The sequence below is a fragment of the Mesoplodon densirostris genome, chromosome 3 (genome assembly GCF_025265405.1).
Source record: "Mesoplodon densirostris isolate mMesDen1 chromosome 3, mMesDen1 primary haplotype, whole genome shotgun sequence".
Taxonomy (NCBI): Eukaryota; Metazoa; Chordata; class Mammalia; order Artiodactyla; family Ziphiidae; genus Mesoplodon; species Mesoplodon densirostris.
In genome coordinates, this window is record NC_082663.1 from 29,173,265 (window position 1) to 29,193,792 (window position 20,528).

Here is a 20,528-nt window from a genome sequence, read left to right on the forward strand (position 1 = left end):
TTGTTTGCGGTACGTGGGCCTCTCACTGTTGTGGCCTCTCCCGTTGCGGAGCACAGGCTCCAGACATGCAGGCTCAGCGGCCATGGCTCACGGGCCCAGCCGCTCTGTGGCATGTGGGACCTTCCCAGACCGGGGCACGAACCCGTGTCCCCTGCATCGGCAGGCGGACCCTCAACCACTGCGCCACCAGGGAAGCCCCAGAAGACGAATTTTGACCCAGAAAAGTGAAAACTTCATGCCCAGTGACATAAAGCAGAGCCTTTTGATGAGTGTTACCAACGGAGGGAAGGCATGCACTGAAAAGAAAAAAGTGGGTTGTCTTAGTTTGCTAGGGTTGTCAAAATACCATAGGCTGAGTGACTTAAACAACAGAAATTTATTTTCTTGTAGTTCTGAAGGCTGGAAGTCCAAGTTCAAGGTGTTGGCAGGATTGGTTTCCTCTGAGGCCTCTGTCCTTAGCATTCAGGTAGTCACCACCTTCCTGCCTCTTCACGTGGTTGTCATGAAGTGCGTACACACCCCTGGTGTTCCTCTGTGATGAAGGCCCACCTTAATATCTTCATTTCAACTTAATTACCCATTTAAAGTCCCGTTCTCCAAAAATAGTCACATTTTGAAGTACTGGGAGTTTAAGGCTTCAACATATGAATTTAGGGGAGACAATTCAGCCCACAATGTGGACTCTTAGCAAATATATTAAAAATACCTGAAACTCCTCACCCTGCTCAGATCGATAATGGATATTGAGTATGACTGCCCTGAACTTCCTGCCTTTCACTAAATCTCCTCTGGCAGAACCTCCCCAACATATGTGTGTATGTGTGTATCTGTGTGCAACTCAGACGTATTCTCAAAAACAAAACAAAAAAGAGGGGTGTGCAGAATGAATGGCTAGAATCTCAAGATAAGCACAGTGTCATCTAACATAAGGAACCTATCAGCCTGAATACTTTTCAAAATGTTACCAATGTGATAAAATGTAGGTACAGCACTGTCCATACTTTTTATGACCATGGAGATTTGAATGATATAGAGACAGGCATAGAGAATCCCCTGAAGAGGCTTAAAAGTTCCTAGTGTATGAGGCTATCCTCCCACATTCTTCTGAAAATGTCTTTTTTTGCCCCATGTCCTAGATGATAGTTTAGCAGGGTATACAATTCTAGGGGCAATTATTTTCTTTCCGCACTTTGAATTGTCCCCCTGGATTCTGAATACTCTTGTTGCTGTTGAGAAGAGTGGTATCTAATTATTTTTCCTTTTTGGGTAATCTCTTCTTTATCTCTGGTTCTTTTTATGATTTTTTTCTTCCTTTTTTCATTTTGTTTTGTTTTTAGTTTTCTAAAACTTCATTATGATGTTTGTAGTAATGGGTTCATTTTTATTTATCTTGCTTCAGATTTGATGTATTTCTCCAATCTAAGAATTCAGGTCTCTCACCAATTCAAGCTTTTCATTATTGTTTTGAATATTGCCTTTCTTCCATTTGTCTATTGTCTCCTTCTGGAACTCCAGCTAGATATATTTTGAACATCTATTTTTTTCCTCCACATCTCTTAGCCTCAATTTCATAGTTTCCATGTCTTTCTCTCTCTGTACAGCATTATGAAGTGATTCTTCATCCCTCTCTTCCAGTTTAGTAATTCTCTTTAGCTGTGATATACCTGTCATTTAATCCACCCATTACATTTTAAATTTCAATCATTATATTTTATATTTCTAGCAATTCTATTTGGTTCTTTTCAAAACTGCCCATTTATCCTTTTTTTTTAAATTTAAATTAACATTAATTTACTTCTTATAAGCATTTTATTTTTTTAAATTTTTATTGTAATATAGTGGCTTTACAATGTTGTGTGTTAGTTTCTCCTGTACATCAAAATGAATCAGCTATACGTATACATATATGCCCTCTTTTTTGGACTTCCTTCCCATTTAGGTCACCACAGTGCCCATTTATTCTTGATGGTCTTTTGTTCAATTCTTATGGTTACAATTCCCTCTGTTTCTTCATAAATATGTTAAGCACACTTATTTTACATTTTGTATTAGATAATCCTATGCCCAAAGTTCTTGCAGTCTAATTCTGTTCTCCATTGTTTCTGCTGAGCCCAGTTTGTGGTGGCTCTTTTCTCATGTGTCTCTTATTTTTGCTGTCAGTTCAAATAAGGCTCCTCTTAAATGTAAGAATCCTGGAGACTCTGGGTTGAAGCTGCATCCCTCCTAATACCAGGTGCCTTGGGGTGTTATGAACTAGATGTATTTTTAAAATAATTTTTCTACCTGGAGTTTCCTGGACCATGCAAGTAGAGTAAATACTAAATCACCATGATGTCAGGCTTGGGATTATAAATTCACAGGCAAGACCTACTTTGTTTTCATTTTTCATGCCTTTTACCAAGGCTGAAATAAAGACATTTCCTGGTTGGCTTTCTTTTTGCTAGAGGATGGATTTTTTTTTCCTAACCCAACTTTTGACTTGAGGATGTAGATGTTTGAGACCCCTAGCTTTCTCCAGGGTCTCAGTTCTCATCCCAACAGGCCTGTAGTCCCCCGCACAGAGAACCAAGCTCCCTGGATCAGCAGATGCCCCAAGCAGCCCCATTCTTCAGGGTCTGCTAGCCACTCTGGTTTCAACTTTTTTTCTTGCTGCCTGTGAATCTCACTTTCTTACACGTTTAACTGTGCTTTTAAAACCAAATGCTTGGTGTATAGTACCCGGTGTTTCTATGTGTTTGTAGGGAAATTTTTTCAGAATTTCCCGTCAGCCATGTGGCTGGAGGCCAAAGTCCATTCCCCGGCTCTGTAAGCTGGGGCTTCTGCAACCACCTAGGCCTTTCTCAGTTATGCCTGAAGAAATTGGGCTCTTGCTTCAGTTTAGTGGGACACAGTGCCTCTCCTTTAGGTGTCTATGAGATTCCAATAATCCATAGAAATATTGTAGTGTAGCAAATGATTAAGGGGCCAGGCCTCAGAAAACTGGGGCTCTAGCTTTTTTTTTTTTTTTTACTCCAAGGAAGGTTCAGTTTAATGGGAAACTGAAACATGGACAACATAATGCCTTCATGTACATATGCTACAGCTTCGTTCTCTTGCAGTTTAAAAGGACAGTGTAATTATCTTAAATTTACACAAAACATTATGAAACATGGTAGTTGTTCATGATTAAAATAAAACAGCAATGTCAATTAAGTTAACAGTGTTAAATATATTCACACGATCATCACTGTGATTCAAAGTGGCCACGAGAGAAGTTACACAGCGACCTATGCACACAACATCTGCCACAACGGTGTTTGCCAGCTTGACTGCTTTGCAGACCAGGTAATTTTATGAGACAAATAATCTTGCATTGATTCTTTCATGTGACGAAAGTAGTTAAATGTTGTAAGTAGTTTCATTCCTCTGGGGGAGAGGGGAGGGGAGGGCCTCTAAGAAGTCAGTGCAAATTGAAGAGAGGTCTCCCTTCTTGAATATTGGAACTTGTTGACCAAGATACGGTTCCTATAAGCTGAGGATAAACAAATCTTAAGATATCAAAGAATCTCATAACATTGTCATCAGCGTTTAGCAGATATTTGCCACAAAAAGGAATCCCAGTCCTATCGCAGGGCCTTCTGCGGGTACGGCTGCTGGGGCGGAGGTGGCTGATAGCTGCCTCTGGGCTGGGGCAGCGCTGATGTGAAAGTATAGTTCGGCACCTGGGACAGGCTGGTCCCTGCGTTCTGGCATATCATGACAACGGGGGCGGCAGCGGCAGCAGGAGGAGGACTGTCCACTGAAGCCTGGCTGGGCTACAGGCTCCCTTGAACAGAACTGCCCATTGTGTTGAGGTAGGAAGCCTGAGCCTGCTGACTAGGAAAGGCTGGGCTCGCGGGCAGTGGCACTGTTCCTTGGCTGAGAGGAGAGAGCTGCTCCGGGGGAAAGCTGTAGCTCTGGAGCCGGCCCGTCTGTGCGTTCCCTGCGAGCGGGTAAGCTCCTCGCTGAGGAGAGCCCGGGTACACCTGAGGACCAGAAACACCAGGTGACTGAAAACAGTACTGCTGATTCTGTAATTTTGCATACATGGAATACACTGGATCTTCATTCTTTAACTTGGTATACAAGGACAGGGCCTCCATCACTTTAACATTGAGTTCTGAGAGTTCCGAATGTTCTCTATCAAAATCTTCCAGCTTCTCATCAATGAGAGGTCCCATCTGGTGACACATGGCTTCAAGATGAAGTAACTCTGGCAGATCTGGTCGATCATCACTGGGATCCATACTTTGCAACATCTGTAGCAATTGGTCCATTTTATCTTCATCCATTTAGGCTTGTTCCGGCTCTGATTCTATCGTTTCTACCTGAACATCATCACTAAATTGTACCATCTTCTCCGTTTTAATCATTTCTGGTTCAGCAGTGAGATTTGCAGTCACAAAATTACAGGGGAATAATCCCAGGCCTTGATGGGTTTCACCTTTCCACCAGTTGGGGTCACTGTCATCAAGAACTGTAACAGGCCTTCCCTGGTGGCACAGTGGTTAAGAATCTGCCTGCCAATGCAGGGCACACGGGTTCAAGCCCTGGTCCTGGAAGGTCCCACATGCCGCGGAGCAGCTAAGCCCGTGCGCCACAACTACTGAGCCTGCGCTCTAGAGCCCACAAGCCACAACTACTGAGCTCGCGTGCCACAACTACTGAAGCCTGTGCACCTAGAGCCCGTGCTCCACAACAAGTGAAGCCACCGCAATGAGAAGCCCGCACACCGCAACAAAGAGTAGCCCCCACTCACCGCAACCAGAGAAAGCCCACACACAGCAACGAAGACCCAACGCACCCAAAAATAAATAAAATAAAATAAAATAAATAAAATAATAATAAAAAAGAACTGTAACAGTTTTTCCTGCTTTAAAAGTAAGTTCATTATCTTCAGCAGCTTCCAAGTCGTATACAGCACGAACTTTCGACCTTCGTGTTGGTGGTTAGTTAAGAGATTAGATGTGCTTGGATACAAACCGGAAAGGGTGGTTGACTGCTGCCTTTGTTCCTTCAGTGCCAACTCAATGGCTTTCGCTAAATCTTCTTTTTTGTTAGCCACAGTACCAGGATCTTTGGCTACCAGAGCTGGGCTTGCTTTTGCTTGTTCTACAGCCTCAATATCAAATGGAAGGCAGGGTCATGTAGTGGAAGGAACACTGGGCTGAGAGTCAGGAGGCCTGTGTCCTAGTTCCAGCTCTGTCAACTACTAGCTGTGGCCCTGGGCAAGCCACTTAACCATTCTGGATCTCAGTATCCTCATGCGAGAGCCAATAGCTGGAAACGTAACACCTTGTTCCTTAAGGTTATTAACCATTGCTGATATTAGACTAAGCTGTGGATGATTCTTTTTTTTTTTTTTTTTTTTTTTTTGTGGCACGCAGGCCTCTCACTGTTGTGGCCTCTCCCATTGCGGAGCACAGGCTCCGGACGCGCAGGCTCAGTGGCCATGGCTCACGGGCCCAGCCGCTCCGCGGCATACGGGATCTTCCCGGACCAGGGCACGAACCCGTGTCCCCTGCATCAGCAGGCGGACTCTCAACCACTGCGCCACCAGGGAAGCCCACTGTGGATGATTCTTAAATTCATCCGTCCATTCAACCATAAGAGCCTTTAATTTTTCACACACTTTAGGGTGACACTTGTTTAATACATTGCTTACTTCACTAGCAAAATCTCTTGAACATACTTCTAAGTGAAAAATTTTGCCACAACTTGATACACATGCTCCTAGAAAAGTCAGAGCCTGCAGAGCAACACGAGGATCTTTATGGTTCACGCTCCTCATAATAGACCGAAGACAATCTTTAGGTCTGCATGGTGTCCACTGAGGTCTGCTGCCCACAAGGCTGGACAAAAAGTGACTGAGAGCTCTAGGTTAAAGGGTTCCCAAAGCTCACACAGCTGTCAGAGCTCATACCAAAGTGGACAGTCCTTGCAGCAGAGCGTTTAGGCCTTGGTGATGGGGCTACACCATCCCAAAAGACTATTCTAAATCCATCCAATAACAACCAGTGTGAGACTGACCAGCTTTATCACGGATATCCAAAATCATGCCCCAGTCCTCAGCAGCATTCATCTCACCCATTGCTTTCTCGACATCCTGATCGAAGGCATTGGTGGCAAAGAGAGGCATCTCCACCGCGTGCTGAGGTGTCCTCAGGGACGCCCCGTTGATACCAAGGGAGTCAGGGTGCGACCGAGGAAGGAAGGGTCCTCAGGCAGAAACAGCGACCGAGACGGACTCTCCGGTTCCGCGGCAGCTCGTCCTCTCCCCAACCCCCAGCTACTGCGGCGGCGGCCAGCGCGGAGGAGCGGGGGCTCTAGCTTTGAGTCTGCTCCTTAGACAAATCCCTAAAACTCTGTGTAACTTAGTTCTTTTTATTGCACAATAGGACAGTAATTATTGCCTTATTTTTTATAATGGGGGGGGTAAAAAATGTGGCAGGTGGGTGTAAAAATCCTTTGTTAACTCTAAAGAGTGGTATCAGTGCCGGCCACTGTGTAGCTAAGGGATAGTATCAGGCTCCGCTTTGCAAAGAGAATGCACTTTGCTCTATACGCCTCCCGGGGCGAGGCGTCGGGGGGATCTGCCTGAGGAAGATATCCAGATTCATTTGCAAGGATTAAAAATGTACTTTTCTGGGGAACTAGCACATAGCGCATACTACCAGTATCTTCCTTCTGCGTATAAACAACATAAAACCACAGCAAAAAACAAGGGTTGGGGCTTCCCTGGTGGCGCAGTGGTTGAGACTCCACCTGCTGATGCAGGGGACACGGGTTCGTGCCCCGGTCCCAGAAGATCCCACATGCCGCGGAGCGGCTGGGCCCGTGAGCCATGGCTGCTGAGCCTGTGCGTCTGGAGCCTGTGCTCCGCAACGGGAGGGGCCACAACAGTGAGAGGCCCGCGTGCCGCAAAAAAAAAAAAAGCAAGGGTTTAAGAAAAAAACCACACACAAACTCTTAAAATACAAATTGTGTATTTTTGCACCTTAGGAGATCAGCCTGTCTAAATATTTGTGTTCATTCAGCTCCATTGATTTTGCACCATCTGACTCTTCTGAGTTTCCTCAAGCTCTTTAACGATGGTGTGAACTCCTCAGGCCAGATTCATTAGGAAAACACCTTCATCACTCTACCCTGTTGCACTTGCCCATCCGTCTCACCTTGACCGGGAAGCCTGCTCTGGATATCCTTAAGCTCCCTCTTTTGCTACTGCGTCTGTGTCTTTTATCGGTGACCTGTCCCTTTGGAAAGGGCAGTGACCTTCTTTCTCTCCCACAGATGCGCCGAGGGTACCCCCGCCTCCACTTCCACTGTGTTTGTCTGCCTCCCTATGTTACAACCCAAAAGGGTTTGTTTTGGTTTTTTCCCTCCAGGGTTTTTAAAGCTTGGCTACAAGGTGTGGGGCTTGGTTCTTCAGACCAACATCAGGGCTGGGAACTTGTTTAAAATGCAGAAGTTCAAACCTTTCTTCAGACCTACTGAATCAGAACCTACTTTTTCAAGAGATCTCAGGGGATTCAGATGCACATTAAAGTTTGAAAACCAGGGCTTCCCTGGTGGCGCAGCGGTTAAGAATCCGCCTGCCAATGCAGGGGACACGGGTTCGAGCCCTGGGCCAGGAAGATCCCACATGCCGCGGAGCAACCAAGCCCATGCGCCACAACTATGAGCCTGTGCTCTAGGGCCCGCAAGCCACAAGTACTGAAGCCCATGCGCCTAGAGCCTGTGCCCCTCAACAAGAGAAGCCACCGCAATGAGAAGCCTGCACACCGCAACAAAGAGCAGCCCTGGCTCACCACAACTAGAGAAAGCCCACATGCAGCAATGAAGACCCAATGCAGCCAAAAAAATAAAATAAAATAAAGAAAGAAAAAAAATTTTTTAATTTGAAAGCACTGTTTTAAAAATCATCATACTGAAAGAACATTTTTAAACCAATAATTTGCAAATGTATTGTGTATAAGTCCCTTGGGATGCTCCTTAAGCATGCAGATTTTCTGATCCACCCAATGGAGAACCTGAGCCAGTATTTCTGTGGATAGACTAGTGCAGAGGCCACACTTGGAGAAACTCACTTTCAAACAGAAAAAGTAGAGCGTCTTCACTGTGCTTTTCATCAGTGGAAGGTATTTCTAGCATGTTAGGGTGATTCGCTTCTGACACACTTGTGGAGGTATAAGGGCAGTAGATTTCGGGGTTTTTTCCCTTTCAGAAACCTCCTAGATTCCTTCTTCGAGGCTCACAGGTGTTCAGACGTCTTCCTCAAGTTTTCCCAGGGGCACCTGTAGCCATCCCAACTTTACCTGGTTCATGTGTGCTTTCACCTCTGCTTTCTGCAGTGTGTACTTGGGGAAGAGGGGCCCAGCGTGCATTAGACCACCTGCCCAGAAAGCAAGTGAGCATCTTCTCAGTACAGTCCTTCTGCCTGACTCTGATGGGCAGGGATATGTCACTCTTCTCTCTGTACCTGCTACCGGAGAGGACGAAAGATAATGGTATTTAAAACATGGGGGAAATCTCTTTTAACTGGCTGTTTTATTCGATCCCTGTCACTTGATTTCCTTCCATCTTACTTCAGCCAGAATGTGCTCACAAATCCCTGTCCAAGCTGAATATTCAGATTGGGTTCAAATTCTAGCCCTGGTGTTTTCTTACTATGTGATCTTCAGCAACTTTCTTAAGCTTCCCTGATCTATTTCCTTATCTCTAAATGGAAATAATAAGAGCATATACCCCAGAAGGTTGTTGTGAGGATTTTCAGAGTTAATGCTTGCCAAGTATTGTTCTACGTTTGCTGCAAAATAAGCATTGATAAAGTTTAACACGTTATCAAAAAAGATGCTTTGGCAGAGATAGCTAGATGCCTACCTATGGTGGACTGGGACTTTGCTGGTCCCCTGTGAACCCTGCTTCCTGGATTTTATGCCTTTGTGTAATTGCTTCCCACTTTGACTTTGGATTCGGCCAGGCCATGAGCTTTGGCCAATGGGACCACGGCAAGCATGATATAAGTGGAGGCTTGATAAGCACTTGCACATTGAAGTGCATGCCCTCAGAACGTTCCTTCTTGGAACCCAGCCACTAGTCCATGGGGAAGCCCAAGACACCACGTGAAGGAGAACAAATATCTCAGCCGACAATCCCTAGCTGACCTCCAGCCGGGGACCAACACTAACCACGGGCTCTAAGGAGTGAGACCAGTTCAGGTTATTTGGCCATCCCAGAGCCACCTGGTCAACCCACAGAATCATGAGAAATAATAGATAATATTGTTGTTGCTGTTTTAAGCCACTAAGTTTTGAGGTCGTTTGTTTCACAGCAACAGATAAACCCAATATCCATTCTCCCCATTTCCACATTAGCAGAACCCCAATTTTATTTCATGTACAATGTACCTAGCAAAAAAGTCTGTATTTCCTTCCCTTCCTTTCAGAGGGGGCTGGCCATGTGATACAGTTTTGCCCAATAAAATTAAGAAGTTGGGTGGGGCTTTCAGAAGATCTCCCTAAGAGGGGCAGGCCACACTGGCTGTCCTCTCTTCCCCTTCTGCCTGCCTGGAACACAGAATGGATGCTGTAGGCAGGTAAGCTGTCTTCTGACAACGAGGGGGAAATCTAGAGAATCAGAGACCTCAGACCTGACAACCTTGAGCCACTGATCTAAATAAAGCAACTTTTCAGAATATGAGAAAAACAAGCCCCTATTTCGTTAAAACCACTGTTACCTCATAACAGGCACCGTTATCACTGTAACAGGCAGCTGATTCCAAGGCTCATGATGTTTCAATCACATTATTTACTAGCACGGAAGCTGCGTAGTACAGTCATTTTCAATCCAGGCTGCACTCTAGAATTGGAATCTCTGTGGGTGGAGGTGAGTTTACTTGTATTTTGGTTCCCATAGCACACTGCTTCCTAATAGTTCAGCAGAATAGTACGTCTCACATTTTCAAGGGCACAGCTTGCCTGGCAACATGGCTTGGCAAAGCCACAGAATAGTGCTAAAGAGCTAGAAAGCAACATGAAGGCATTTGCTGTTTTCTTTTTTTTTTTTTTTTTTTTTTTGCGGTACGCGGGCCTCTCACTGTTGCGGCCTCTCCCGTTGCGGAGCACAGGCTCCGGATGCGCAGGCTCAGTGGCCATGGCTCACGGGCCCAGCAGCTCCGCGGCATGTGGGATCTTCCCGGACCGGGGCACGAACCCGTGTCCCCTGCATAGGCAGGCGGACTCTCAACCACTGCACCACCAAGGAAGCCGTGTGGAATGTATTTTTACCAAACATCTTAGCCTCCCCTCCCCATCAGGTGCCCAAGGTCACTGAGAAGGAAAGGGTAGTAACCTACCCTTGGAGAAATTTCTGCTGGTTTCCTGGCAAGTGGAGAAACCATGGGCTAATCAGTGTTTGCATGCTACTTTATTACTATGGACTTACTAAATTATGAAAAGCAATGCCACACGTATTAATTTCTCCCATGTCACGGTTTCCTCCTATTTGGAAACATCGTCAAGAAAACACAAAAGGTGGTTTTGCTATGAATATTTGGCCTTTCCCCCATAGATGATCTCTCTCCAAACTTCTGATTGTGTTTTTGTTCCATTCTCTGGACTGGGTCCAATATCACCACATTCCTCTAAATTATGCTGCCTCTAACTAGACCCAGAAATGCAGTCAGTTCCTGACCAAACACCAAAGAGTGGAGGGCTACTTTTTGACTCTGGTACTTTTCGGCTATCTCTACCTCCTCCTTCAGGGACAGTTTCTTTTTATCCCAACAAGTCTTAGCTTTGTTTTCTCAAACTTAAGAAGTTTTTAATCTGGGGATAACTGATATTGGTGAGAGATGGAGCAAGAAAGAAGGCATGTAATATTATTTAATTTCAGAAATGAAAATGGAGCCCTACTAATCGATGAATTTCATTTATGGATCCTGCTAAGTACTGGCTAGCAACACTATTAGGACCTGCTAGGACAGACCCTTGGCCATAACATGTGGGGACAACGTGGCTTGTGAAGGCTCTTCAAACTAAGAGAATGGTCTTAGGATGTTAGAGGCCATGTAAGTCAACGTTCTCTTTTACTGATTGGGAAAGTGGGCCAGGTGAGATTCAAACATGTGGTGCAGTTCAAAGGGCAAGTTAGTCAAGCACAGGGGTCGGGAAACCTGGTCCCCTGGCTTTTATTACTCTTAGTATTGCACATCACACCACAGTTGCTTTGATTTGGGGATACTTCTCCTATTGTAATTCAACATGCTGTTCATCCCCAAAAGGTTCTACCAACTCTATGCAGTTTATATGGTCATTTTTTCCTTGCTTCCATCTCTCAAACCCTTTCACGTGGGTCAGCTCTCCATCCAAGGGTGGTGTTCAATGTATCCCGAACCCAATTAGCACTTTCTAAAAGGCCTGGGCGATAAAACCACTTGGTGGTCAAGTATGGGTGTTCAATCCCATACTTGACCACCAGTCTCCCTGCAGGTGGCAGAATGTCAGCTGTGGTCTGAAGCAGGTGGTTTGAGTTTCAACGGAGGGCGGGAGCTGGTAAAGAGTCTTGGCACAAAGATTAACTATGAATCCTTCCCTCCACAACAATCTCTCACCCAGACTAATGTAGATGGTGAGATTATAAATCAAGGAGAATACTGGCAGGGTGGTGGTGGTGGGATGAATTGGGAGATTGGGATTGACATATATACACTAATATGTATAAAATGGATAACTAATAAGACCTGCTGTATAAAAAAATAAATAAAATTCTAAAATTAAAAAAATAAACAAATAAATTAATTAATTAAGGAGAATAAGTACACAAGCCACCTATGGGAGCCACAGGGCTGACAGGGGCCTACTGGTCCCCAAGAAGGTAGCTGGGACAGAGCCTGGCCATGTAGAAGAGAAGAAAAAAAAAAGAAGAGGGACAGGGCTCCTATGAATAAAAGGCTGATGACCCTGCCTTACACAGTTTTGTTTGATAGTTTAACTCCTTCAGCTACAGAATACACACGTTAACTTTCCAAAGCAGCACAGTACACCCTGTACCCCGTTCCAAATGCCACCTTGCCAGCTGCCACCACTTGAATGAGACTGACCTGCTGAAAGGGGAACAGAAAACTCACACGTGGCAGTATTGTTCCCGATAAATACCCTACGCTTCACCATCCATATGAACTGCAGTGAAAAACTGTATTGTGGAAATTGCCAGCACTAAACCAAAAAGAAGTTTACCAGTTCCCGTGTCTTTTAGAGGGTGGTTTGAGAGGGATAAAAGACAGGAAGAGGAGTGTACATCTTGCTTTAAACCTGTTCTTCATCACTTCTCTAAGGAATCTCTGACCTATGATTTAGGAAGGGAAGACCATGCAACTAGTTACACAGCTTTTGTTCTCTGTTTGATAAGTCACTTGTTAAAGCTAAGACAGGCTGTTCCCTTGGCTTGGCCCTGGGTGGGGGAGACAGGGGTACAGATGAAGTCTGACCTGGGGTGGTGGAGATCTGACCAAGACATTATAAACTGAACTCAGGTTAATTTCAGTTTTTGTTGGAATTAAAAAAAAATTCAATTGATTGAGTCGATCTCACCAAAAAAAGGACTCATACCACTCATTTATTCGAGAAAACTTCCTGCCCTGTGCAAAGGATGTAGAGTTAACAGGGGGAACACGGGCTTAGGTGAATAAAGACTTTTCTTTTTTTAACATCTTTACTGGAGTATAATTGCTTTACAATGTTGTGTTAGTTTCTGCTCTATAACAACATGAATCAGCTGTATGTATACGTGTATCCCCATATCCCCTCCCTCTTTAGCCTCCCTCCCACCATCCCTATGCCATCCCTCTAGGTGGTCACAAAGCACCGAGCTGATCTCCCTGTGCTATGCGGCTGCTTCCAACTAGCTATCTATTTTACACTTGGTAGAGTATATATGTCCATGTCACTCTCTCACTTCGTCCCAGCTTACCCCTCCCCCTCCCCGTGTCCTCAAGTCCATTCTCTAAGTCTTCGTCTTTATTCCTGTCCTGCCCCTAGGTTCATCAGAAGACTTTTAAAGCCACAGCTGGTTGACATGATCAAAATGAGTGGCAAAGCCGTCCCAAATTTAACGGGAGGTGGAGAGCTTTGAAATCCTTGGAGCTACAGGAGGAGCCCATCACGATTCAAACACCGGGCTCAGCGGGCTGGGGAAGGGAGAGGAGCTGTCGGCGCCTCCTTTGCATCCCAGACCCTGCAGGGAGGGCGTTCCCCATGGTGCCTCTCAGTTCAGACAGTAGGTTTCTCCTTCCTAACTCTCCGAGCAATACTTCACGCTGGTAGTTTTCTCCTGCCACCTGATGAGCGTTACCGAACGTATTCCAACCAACTGGTTCAGTCCAGAGACTACGAGCATGTTCTAGTTTACTTTCTGTTCAGTAATTTTGGAAAATATGACCGATTTGATTCTGGTTAGAAAGCGCTTGGATCAGCGACTTTAAAACACCCCACGACCGCAAACGACTTTGGACGTTAACCAGAAATGCATTACTATTCAGGATCTCATCCGTCCTAAACCCTGGGGTCAGAGCACCAGTGGTTTCCATTAACTTCAGGTGATGATGATGAAAGATCCACGGGGGAGAAGCCCACGATCCGTGGAAAACTAAAAGCAAGCCGCGGACGCCCAGGGCGCGCGGGCCGGGAGTACCTCCCGCAGGTCCGGATCACCTGACTCGCGGAATTTGGGGCCGCGCGGGGTGGAAGGGGAGGGGAATGGTTAGCACCTCCCTTCCCGCTCCCGCGGGATCCGGGTCGGCGGGGGCCGGCGCCGGGCGGCCACGTGGTGGTGCTGCCCCCGCCCCGCCCCGCCGGCCCAGCCCGGGAGCCGCGGCGCCCACTGACCCCCGCAGCGGGGGAGGAGGAGGGGCCGAGGCGCAGGAAGCTGAGCAGGAAGCGAGCCCGGCGGCCGCGTTTTCCTCGGGAAGCGGCGGGCGGGGTAGCGCAGCCAGCGGGGCCGGGGAGCCGCCGCCGCCGCCTAGATGGGGTGAGTGCGCGGCGCCGAGAGTCGGGAGGCTCCCCGGAGCGGGCTCGCGGGCTCCGGTCCCCGCCTTTGTGTCTGGGGTTCGGACGAGGGAGGCGGCCAGGAGGCGCGGACGGCGCGCCGGCGGAGTGGCTCGGCGGTCTGGCAGCGAGGGTCCCGCCACCAGTTCCTTGTCCCCGCCGGCCGCCCGCTGTCTGCAGAGGGCAGACTGGGAAACACAGGAAGAGGAGGATGGTGGGCGTCAGAGCAGAAAGGGCGGACGAGCCAAGTTAGGAGCGGGGTTTTCTCCTACCGGCCCCCGCGACTCGCAGGCCGGCTGGGGCAGGGGTGGGTGCGGAGGGAGCGCGGGTGGGAATGAATGACCAGTCCCCGGCAGGGCGTTCTGGGTGCCCCGAGTCGGTTCCCGTCCCACCTGCCTGGCCCGCCCGCGTCTGGCTCCCCCCGAACCCCGCTTCAGGGCTCGACCCGCCTCCGCGCTGAGCTTTGAGGAGCTGGGGAGGAAGGCGCGAGCGGGAGACTCGGGGGCTCGGCGGCCGAGGGTCACCTATTGTTCGTTTTCTGACTCCGGGAGCCCTCCGCTGGCCCAAGGGTGCTGGCAGGGCCACTCCGGGCCTGCAACTGACCCCGCTCCCCGTCCTTCTTGTCCTTTTCCCCACCCCAGCTCCGAGGAGGGCCGGGAGGAGAGATGCTGGAGTTCGGGCAGCCTTCGGGCAGCTGGGGCTTTGGGAGGAGGCAGGACGTGGAGCCGCGCGCGAGAGGGGCGCCCGCCCGCCATCTACCCAACCTCTGCCCGGGAGGGTGGGTACCCTCCCTAACCCCCCCTCCCTTGGCTGCTGGCTCGGGCACGTTTTTGTGCCCGCGGTTTAGTTTCTGCAGTTTGCAGAGTACATCTGCTAACCCCGGGCTCACGCTCTCTCTCCTTTGCGTTTGGACCTCGTCCCCCGCTTTTGTGGAGGGGGGTGGGCCTCAGAGCCGAGAGAGACAGCAGACGCGGCAGACGGAGCCCAGGGGAAAGTGGAGGCGCTGCAAGTGATCTCCCAGCGCCTGGGCTCTGTAACCAGGCTTGGGCTTCTCCAAGGAGCCCAGCTCAGCGCAACTTTGTTTCCAGTGATTGGGGCAAATCTGCGGACTCAAGGCCGCTCACCTGAACCAGCGGCTTCCCTTGGCCACAGGCTCACAGGTGACTTAGATGGGTTTCTCTTTTCCTTCCGCGGGAGGAGACTACCCAGCGCCCTGCCAGTTCTCTGGAGAATGTCATCTCAAGACCGTCAGGGCCTGGCAGAGGGAGGAATTGGTTTTACTGATCAGTGGGACTTAAACGAAGCTCATCTTAGCGAGGAGAGTCTCACCTCCTTGAGGTCTGAACAAAGTTGGAAAAGAGAGTGTGTATCACAGGGAGGCTGGATTTTGATTGCTCGGTCTCCAGCCTGCAGAGTCGTTGTTTACAGGTGCGGCTGGGAATTTTATTACCGATGGATGTAATCAGATCATCCTTTCTTAATGATGCTTACTTAACCAGTGTCATATTTTTCCCTTCCGCTTGGAAGATAATAGATTTTATGTGAGGACATTTATCCAGTTCTTGTAATTTTTAACCAGTGCTTGCAGAACTTGGATTGGGAGAGGTGCTCCCATTCTGGGCTATCTCCATTCATTGAAATGCTTCAGTAATGAATGTATTGTATCATTTACGCTCCTTAGATGTGTTTTTATGGCTTTTTGGGGGGGGAGGGAGGGAGGGTTATAACCCTGTTGAAAAATCTTATTACTATTATCTGTGAACTTGAAATAAAGTAATGGGTGCTGGGCCCTGGAGATTCAATGGGGACGTGATGTAGTGCCCCTGTCTGCTACTAGTGTATCTGACAATGAAGCTGTCTCCAGACTGCCACTTCCATAGCATCCTTGAGGCAGGCACACCTAGTATCACTCACCTTTTAAAGGTGAAGAACCTGAGCTTTGCAAGTTCAGGGAACTCGGCCTTGGAGTCACTGGAATGTGATGAAGGAGCTTTGTCTGTCTCTCTGTTCCTTCCTTCTAGCCTTCCTTTTTTTCCAAATAAAAGTATGAAAAATTTCAAACGTACCTAAAGAGAACATAGTAAGGCTTCCATTTTTCCACGACTTACGTTTGAGTTGCTAATCTTTCCATATTTGCTTCATACCCCCCCACCCGCCCCTTAAAACTAAACTGTAACTGAAATATTTTTATCCATCCTTCCTCCTCTGCCTCCATCCTGGTTACCTCCAGGTAACCACTAATGTGAAGTCAGTCTACAGAGTGCCCAAAGGTGTTTGGTACTTCGGTATTACATATCCGCAAACTGTATCCGCGAGCTTGTGTGTTTAACATTTTACTTAAATGGCATAATTCTATATACACACGGCTTGCATTTTTAAATTTGTCATTATGTGTTTGAGGTACATGTAGATCTTATTTACTTTAGCTGCTACAGAGAATTCTAGAGTAGGAATAAATTATAGCATACTCTTTTCCTCACGAAGAGAAAATTTGAGTTTCCACTTTTTCACCGTTACACTTTTCTGCAGAGGACAGTTGATCCTTCCCACTTTTTTTTACTGTGACAGTGCTGCAGTCAACATCTGAGACATGTTTCCTTGAGTAGTTTCTTTGTTACAGACCTATACATTTGATTGCTGGGTAGTGAGATCTAGGTAATGATGCATTTATTATTTCTTCCTCAGCAATATGTAGGGTGTATGTAGGGTCTCTCTTGGTTATTTGCTGAATGAAAAGTGAAATTGATCAATTTTTATCTCTAAGAGTGTTAGTTGGCTGGATTCTTTAGTTTTTTCAATTAAAAAAAAAAAAGAGTGCCTCTTAATTATAAAGTTGGAGCGTCAGACAGAAGTGTGGTGCTGAGTTTGGGATACGTGTGCTGAAGCCTTTTCTTGGCCAGTCACTGGTGGTGTAACCCTGGGTTACTCTACCTTCTCCTCCTCATTTCTTCAGACTTGGAAAGATTAAGGGGCTTGAGTATGCATTTACAAAGGCACATTCCTACTCTAAGTGTGTATGAAAATATGGCTGTGTTCATGACATTTTACCCCGAATTGTAACCTCTTAATCTGGAAGCAGTTCAAGGCATTTAAACCCATTGGTTTCCTCATTATTCCTTCAAATTGCCAGGCACACTCCTGTCTCAGAGCCATTGCATTTACTGTTCCCACTCTCTGGACTGCTCTTCCCCTAGATGTTTCCAGGGCTGTGCCCCTCAACCCCTTAGCTCTTCACTTAGACATCACCTTCTCAGCCCATCTTCCCTGGCCACCCCCTTCCAGCATGTCCTGCTGCTCTTTTCTCCTTTGTTTATTTATTTATTCAGCCATTTATTTATTTATTTATTCGGCCATTTATTTATTTATGAATGAATGAATGAATGACCAGGGGTCGAACCCGGGCCCCCAACAGTGAAAGCACCAGTTCCTAACCACTGGACGCGGAGAGTTCCCTTTGCGCCTTTATTTTCTTCCATGGCACTTAATTGCCTTCAAACTTGCCAGAAGTTTGTATTAGTTTGGTTCATATTAGTAGTATGTCTGTCCTTACTAGAATATGTGCTCCAGGAAGACAGGCGTTTTGTCTCTTTTTGTTTACTGTTGAATCCCTAGTGTCTAGGACATTGTTGATGTACCGTAAGTGCTCACATGTTTGTTGAATGAAAGAATTTCATGCTTTTTTGTTGTGATTTGTCTACTTAGAATTTCTCTTAGCGCATATTGGATATCCTAAACGGTGCTGGCTGTTCTCCCAGCTGTATTTGAGTTCCCCAGATGTCCTATTTACAGGTTCCATCAGGATAAAAACACAGGTTCTTATACACAAAGCACTTTATTTAAATCTGTGTGATTTATCCCACAAAACACTTGTGTCTTCATATTTTTCTGCAGCATTTACCTAAACCTGAATTCAGAAGAAAACATAAGTAACACGATGCTCAGAAGCACACCCACGTTTCCTTTTCTTGGTACCTTAGCTTTCCCACATTTTAAATGTGGAAGATGTATAACCAAGTGATGTTCTCTCTCCGTTCCATACAGGATCCAAACAGACTAGAAACGGCCTCGAGTAACACCCACCACACTGAATTTCTAAGAATAGAAAGTGCATTTCTCAGAATTGTTGCAGAGGGTTTACTCATCATTGCTCTGATTTTGTGCATTCATCCTGAGGTGTTGTTTTCTTTTTTCTGTGGTTGGGGAGGAACGGTGACCTTAATCTGAAGATCCAGGGGAAACCAGTATATAGAGTAGTGTACCCAGAAATACTTAAAAAACTGTTACATCATAAAATCCTTAACTCGTGGTACTGAAAACATTCCCTGTTAGTGCCGTGCATTATTTTGCTAAAAGCCAACTGGATTTCCTCTACGTAGGAGAAATGATGAATATAGGAGTTGACAAAACAAAGCTAAATATATCAAAGGCCTCTTGGGTATGTTTTAAATAGGTGATAGGGAAGAGGATTCTAGATTTTTTCCCCATTATTTATTTATATAGGTATATGATACTGATGGTATCCTTTTAAAAAAATCATTAAGATGCTGCATGATTTAGAGATTATTTCTTTTTGTTTTATTGCTACCCACGAGCTGAAAAGTGTTGGTTTAATGAAAGAGAAATGTTGTTAGTCAAACCTCAGTTTCCCAACTCTAGCCAAACCTGTTTCCCAACTCTAGCCATCTACAATGAATAGACTGCTCTAGCCTTTGATATCAGACTCACTGGTTATTAGTCAATTTAGTCAATATTTTAATAAGTAACTGTAACTGTACAGACTTAGCCATGTGTTTTAAAACAAAACATTTTTCTCTTTGAAGTATGCCTCATTCTTCAATCTTATATTGTGTCCAGTAGAGTATCTGTCACATAGTAGGTGGTTAACATTGAACTACACACACACAAACACACACACACACACACACACAGGGCCATAAAGTCCTTCAGGGTGGTCATCAGATATTGAGCTTTCGGAGTCTAGAGGAGAATTTAAACAGTAATCAAAAGGCCGAAGAGTAGAGGTAGTTAGCAAAATGCTAAGGTTGAAGTTCAGAAGATGTAGTTCTCCTTTCTCGGGCAAGTCATATCACCTCTATAAGCCTTAGTTCTCTTACCTATCGTTAAGAAACCCCTTTCTGCCCTATCCACCCTTTGGAGCAGTTACTGTGTCTTAACTGCTTCACCAGCTGGTTTTGTGTGATGGGTCTCACCTCATTTAACCTTACCTGGGATCTAGTCCAGTTCTTCCTGTAGTAAATGGCATTCACTGGAAATAGTGTCTTGCCTTATAAATTCCACAACCATTGGTCACCCCTGGGTAAGGGGCAACCTTTGGGAGTTCATGACTTATCCATCCCTGCTTCTAAATGAACGGAATCCAGTTGTGAGAAAAGTTGGTTGTAGTCCAAGAAGTTTATTCTACAGTGGAAGAAAATATATAGTTTTTTCCTTTATTTTTTTCTTAAATTGACATTTAGTGAACACCAAAGTTTATCATCAAGTAACCGAACATAAGCAGTTCATCCTCTACTACATCAATTTCCCTCAAAATCAATGACTACTTTTAAACCTCAATTCAGCTTTTCTTATCGCTGTTAAGTGTTGCAGTTGGTAAGAGCAGTATCAGTCCTTTTCTTTTTTTTCCCTTTGCTTACTAGATGAATTCAGTTTGCTTAATCCAGAATGTTTTCTTTTTAAAGAGCGAAATGACCCTAGAATTAACAGCCCAGCAGCATCTCTCTTTTCACTTTCACTACATCTGTCCAGTTCCCTTTGCTGGCTGAAGTGACAGAAACCCAGCCAGGAAAAAAAGCTCTGGCAGAGCTCACTGGTGGGGAGTAAAAGGCTGAGCAGCTTCCTTTGCTCTAGGACAGCACAGAGTCAAGTGTTTTCCTCCAAGAGGAGTTCATTTTGCAAACGAGGCAGGCCATCCAGCAGTGATTCTTAAATATTTTTGAGTCAAAGATGGACACTTTTGCAAATTGGATGCAGGTGTTGGACTACTTTTCCTAGGGGGAAATTCACTTATATGAAATGGTGCTGTACATTTGTAATCTTTGTCAGTTTCAAGAGGTTCATGGAAGTCCCTGTGTGAAGCCCAGTTATGAACCTCTTTGGAATCCCCAGGTTAACGCAAGATCTATCGAATGTACCTAGAAAATCTTGTTGCCTTTGTCCTGTTTACTTTTTTTTTTTTTTTGCGTTACGCGGGTCTCTGATTGTTGTGGCCTCTCCCGTTGCAGAGCACAGGCTCCGGACGCGCAGGCTCAGCGGCCATGGCTCACGGGCCCAGCCGCTCCATGGCATGTGGGATCTTCCCGGCCCGGGGCACGAACCTGTGTCCCCTGCATCAGCAGGCGGACTCTCAACCACTGTGCCACCAGGGAAACCCCTGTCCTGTTTACCTTTAACAACCACCTCATAAGGATCAGGAGTGCAATGACAGGGGGTCTGTTTTCTATCATGTGC

The 20,528-nt window shown here is 46.2% G+C and overlaps 1 protein-coding gene and 1 pseudogene across 6 annotated transcripts in view; one reads left to right on the forward strand and one right to left on the reverse strand.

The window, feature by feature from the left end:
* Nucleotides 1-3,602: 3,602 nt before the first annotated feature.
* LOC132486730 (signal transducing adapter molecule 1-like) lies at nucleotides 3,603-13,413 on the reverse strand (annotated as a pseudogene).
* Nucleotides 13,414-13,697: 284 nt separating this feature from the next.
* RAI14 (retinoic acid induced 14) overlaps nucleotides 13,698-20,528 on the forward strand; it is a 151,068-nt gene continuing 144,237 nt past the window's right edge. For 3 of the 6 annotated variants that reach the window (XM_060092786.1, XM_060092787.1, XM_060092788.1), the window contains exon 1: nucleotides 13,894-14,043. The gene's annotated coding sequence lies outside the window, so the exon portion shown is untranslated. Of the gene's footprint in view, nucleotides 13,717-13,892; nucleotides 14,044-15,056; nucleotides 15,221-20,528 lie in introns of those variants that run through there. The other 3 variants (XM_060092785.1, XM_060092782.1, XM_060092783.1) reach the window with 3 other exon arrangements.